A 5,000-nucleotide genomic window follows, 5' to 3' on the forward strand; every position below is an offset into this window, starting at 1 on the left:
AATCTCGTGCGGCTAGAAGCCGCCTGTCCCTCTAAGAAGAAAAGTAATCGCTGACAGCACGAAGGATGTCACGCGACTAGTTAGCAGGCTAGAGTCTCGTTCGTTATCGGAATTAACCAGACAAATCGCTCCACCAACTAAGAACGGCCATGCACCACCACCCACCGAATCAAGAAAGAGCTATCAATCTGTCAATCCTTCCGGTGTCCGGGCCTGGTGAGGTTTCCCGTGTTGAGTCAAATTAAGCCGCAGGCTCCACTCCTGGTGGTGCCCTTCCGTCAATTCCTTTAAGTTTCAGCTTTGCAACCATACTTCCCCCGGAACCCAAAAGCTTTGGTTTCCCGGAGGCTGCCCGCCGAGTCATCGGAGGAACTGCGGCGGATCGCTGGCTGGCATCGTTTATGGTTAGAACTAGGGCGGTATCTGATCGCCTTCGAACCTCTAACTTTCGTTCTTGATTAATGAAAACATACTTGGCAAATGCTTTCGCTTCTGTTCGTCTTGCGACGATCCAAGAATTTCACCTCTAACGTCGCAATACGAATGCCCCCGCCTGTCCCTATTAATCATTACCTCGGGTTCCGAAAACCAACAAAATAGAACCGAGGTCCTATTCCATTATTCCATGCACACAGTATTCAGGCGGGCTTGCCTGCTTTAAGCACTCTAATTTGTTCAAAGTAAACGTGCCGGCCCACCGAGACACTCAATAAAGAGCACCCTGGTAGGATTTCAACGGGGTCCGCCTCGGGACGCACGAGCACGCACGAGGCGGTCGCACGCCTTCGGCTCGCCCCACCGGCAGGACGTCCCACGATACATGCCAGTTAAACACCGACGGGCGGTGAACCAACAGCGTGGGACACAAATCCAACTACGAGCTTTTTAACCGCAACAACTTTAATATACGCTATTGGAGCTGGAATTACCGCGGCTGCTGGCACCAGACTTGCCCTCCAATAGATACTCGTTAAAGGATTTAAAGTGTACTCATTCCGATTACGGGGCCTCGGATGAGTCCCGTATCGTTATTTTTCGTCACTACCTCCCCGTGCCGGGAGTGGGTAATTTGCGCGCCTGCTGCCTTCCTTGGATGTGGTAGCCGTTTCTCAGGCTCCCTCTCCGGAATCGAACCCTGATTCCCCGTTACCCGTTACAACCATGGTAGGCGCAGAACCTACCATCGACAGTTGATAAGGCAGACATTTGAAAGATGCGTCGCCGGTACGAGGACCGTGCGATCAGCCCTAAGTTATTCAGAGTCACCAAGGCAAACGGACCGGACGAGCCGACCGATTGGTTTTGATCTAATAAAAGCGTCCCTTCCATCTCTGGTCGGGACTCTGTTTGCATGTATTAGCTCTAGAATTACCACAGTTATCCAAGTAACGTGGGTACGATCTAAGGAACCATAACTGATTTAATGAGCCATTCGCGGTTTCACCTTAATGCGGCTTGTACTGAGACATGCATGGCTTAATCTTTGAGACAAGCATATGACTACTGGCAGGATCAACCAGGGAGCTGCGTCAACTAGAGCTGAGCAGCCGGCCGCCCGGGAGTGTGTCCCGGGGGCCCGCGCGAACACGCAAGCGTCCGCTCAATTATTCTGCAAACAGGAGGAGGCTGAGCTCCCCTGCACAACACACCTCGAAACCCTCTCAGGTCCCGGCGGCGCGCAGCGCCGTCCTAAGTACTTGGTCGGGTTCGAGAGAGGCGCAATCGCCCGGAGTTAGGCGAGTAGACGCTTTAGGTGCGACCACCCGTGCTCCCAACTGAGCTTGCCGCTGCCGACAGAGGCCCGGGAGCGTGCTGTCGTGGCATTGCCGGCGGGAGACAACACGCGCCACCTACGGTGACCGGCAGCTCCAACGCCAGCGCCACAGAAGGACAAAAGCCCTACTTGGGTGCCGAAGCGAACTCTCCCAGCACAGCGCACGCGCCAACACGTCCGCACAGCTGCGATACAAACCACCTGCGAGAACCGCTGGGGCGACCGAGCAGCAGACGGCGTCGCGGCGCCGAGCGCCGGGCGGCGGCGCATCCTCAGCGCACAAAGTCCTCAATCGGACCAGCACACTGCAGATGGCCACCGCGCTTCGCACCGGGCCCGCGAGGACCTACTTTGGCCGCAAGGCGCCGCGAGCAGGGGGCGCCGGCGCGCAGCTGCGCCGCCTGCCGCGTCCGTCGGCCGGCGCGCCTGCCACCGGCCGCCCCCACCAGCCGGCTGTAGCGCGTGCGCCCACGCACCGCGCTGCCAGCACGCCGGGCGGCCCCCCCTCACCGGCCGGGGACGGTCCCACCCAGCCACCGCCGCGTATCGCCTCACACCCAGATCCCCTTTCACGTTCGTGGGCATGGTGGGTCCCCTTTCACGTTCGTGGGCATGGTGGGTATCCCTGAAACAACCGGTTAATAGCTCGACCGATCGTCGCCAACACTGATTCACCTCTAGCGAGAACAACCGCACCACAACGGGTTACCGGTTGTTCATTTGCGTAACGTCACCAGCAAACGTACACGTCCATCGCCATTTGCAACGAGTATTGCATGCCTGTGTCAGGTGTCACAACACACTACGTCTGCCCACATAGACGCAACAACATGTGCACGCCTAGAGAACACGTGGAAGGTAGACCCCGTACGTATGCGGTGTCCATTGCGCGAACGACTGTCAGCCCGCCTCTGCAGCATGTAGCAGATGTGGAACGCGGTGCAACATGCTATCACGGTGTGTGAGAAGAGACGACTACGTCCGAATACACGCTCCACTACATCAACAGACTGCTCATGCTGATCGCCATCCAGGGCGTCCGTTCCTCCCACACGTCTGTATGGCGTACCACACTGCAATCCAGCTCTTATAGGGAGACGACACGTAGCTGCGTGCACAATATTTGGACTGTATGGTCCGCCGTTGCTAGGCGCTGTCGTCATACGGTCACATGGGCCACGATGTATCATTCAGTACATACGGAGCAATGTGCAGTACAGTTTGTGGGTTTTGCGTACATCGGCGGACAGGTGACAGGCCGTACCACAACGTAGGCTGAGTACGTCGGCATGCGAAGGGCATTGAACATGCAAACTTCTCACCGACCAGCTTGCGAAGGCAGGGGGGAAGGGGGGGGGGCATGTACGTCCTGCTGCTATCCACACTACAGTGTATAGCAGGAGCATGTGGAAAGTCAGCAACACCTGCAAGGTGTTTAACATGACGCGATACACAGGGGACCGGGCAGTGCGAGTAGCGAACTATATTGCGAGGGTTGCGGTTAGGCAACACTACACTACTTTAACGGGTTGCATAACAATTACAGAGCAGGTTCAGCGACAACGTGCGTCAGGTTAAGGCGCAATATAGTTTAGGTTACGGCGCACTTTAGGTTAGGTTAAGGCACATTATAGGTTAGGTTAAGGCACAACATGGGTTACGTTAAGGCACAACATGGGTTACGTTAAGGCACAACATGGGTTAGGTTAAGGCACAACATGGGTTAGGTTAAGGCACAACATGGGTTAGGTTAAGGCACAACATGGGTTAGGTTAAGGCACAACATGGGTTAGGTTAAGGCACAACATGGGTTAGGTTAAGGCACAACATGGGTTAGGTTAAGGCACAACATGGGTTAGGTTAAGGCACAACATGGGTTAGGTTAAGGCACAACATGGGTTAGGTTAAGGCACAACATGGGTTAGGTTAAGGCACAACATGGGTTAGGTTAAGGCACAACATGGGTTAGGTTAAGGCACAACATGGGTTAGGTTAAGGCACAACATGGGTTAGGTTAAGGCACAACATGGGTTAGGTTAAGGCACAACATGGGTTAGGTTAAGGCACAACATGGGTTAGGTTAAGGCACAACATGGGTTAGGTTAAGGCACAACATGGGTTAGGTTAAGGCACAACATGGGTTAGGTTAAGGCACAACATGGGTTAGGTTAAGGCACAACATGGGTTAGGTTAAGGCACAACATGGGTTAGGTTAAGGCACAACATGGGTTAGGTTAAGGCACAACATGGGTTAGGTTAAGGCACAACATGGGTTAGGTTAAGGCACAACATGGGTTAGGTTAAGGCACAACATGGGTTAGGTTAAGGCACAACATGGGTTAGGTTAAGGCACAACATGGGTTAGGTTAAGGCACAACATGGGTTAGGTTAAGGCACAACATGGGTTAGGTTAAGGCACAACATGGGTTAGGTTAAGGCACAACATGGGTTAGGTTAAGGCACAACATGGGTTAGGTTAAGGCACAACATGGGTTAGGTTAAGGCACAACATGGGTTAGGTTAAGGCACAACATGGGTTAGGTTAAGGCACAACATGGGTTAGGTTAAGGCACAACATGGGTTAGGTTAAGGCACAACATGGGTTAGGTTAAGGCACAACATGGGTTAGGTTAAGGCACAACATGGGTTAGGTTAAGGCACACCATGGGTTAGGTTAAGGCACACCATGGGTTAGGTTAAGGCACAACATGGGTTAGGTTAAGGCACAACATGGGTTAGGTTAAGGCACAACATGGGTTAGGTTAAGGCACAACATGGGTTAGGTTAAGGCACAACGTAGGTTAGGTTAAGGCACAACGTAGGTTAGGTTAAGGCACAACGTAGGTTAGGTTAAGGCACAACATGGGTTAGGTTAAGGCACAACATGGGTTAGGTTAAGGCACAACATGGGTTAGGTTAAGGCACAACATGGGTTAGGTTAAGGCACAACATGGGTTACGTTACGGCACAACATGGGTTACGTTACGGCACAACATGGGTTACGTTACGGCACAACATGGGTTACGTTACGGCACAACATGGGTTACGTTACGGCACAAATTAGGTTAGGTTACGGCACAAATTAGGTTAGGTTAAGGCACAAATTAGGTTAGGTTAAGGCACAAATTAGGTTAGGTTAAGGCACAAATTAGGTTAGGTTAAGGCACAAATTAGGTTAGGTTAAGGCACAAATTAGGTTAGGTTAAGGCACAAATTAGGTTAGGTT

At 52.8% G+C, this 5,000-nt stretch overlaps 1 non-coding gene across 1 annotated transcript in view; it reads right to left on the reverse strand.

The window, feature by feature from the left end:
- LOC126435822 (small subunit ribosomal RNA) overlaps nt 1–1,523 on the reverse strand; it is a 1,909-nt gene extending 386 nt beyond the window's left edge. Inside the window, exon 1 of the ribosomal RNA XR_007580219.1 lies at nt 1–1,523. This exon is cut by the window's left edge and continues 386 nt beyond it. This is a non-coding gene — a ribosomal RNA (small subunit ribosomal RNA).
- Between the last annotated feature and the right edge of the window lie 3,477 nt (nt 1,524–5,000).

The sequence above is a fragment of the Schistocerca serialis genome, unplaced genomic scaffold, assembly GCF_023864345.2.
Source record: "Schistocerca serialis cubense isolate TAMUIC-IGC-003099 unplaced genomic scaffold, iqSchSeri2.2 HiC_scaffold_1219, whole genome shotgun sequence".
Classification (NCBI taxonomy): domain Eukaryota; kingdom Metazoa; phylum Arthropoda; class Insecta; order Orthoptera; family Acrididae; genus Schistocerca; species Schistocerca serialis.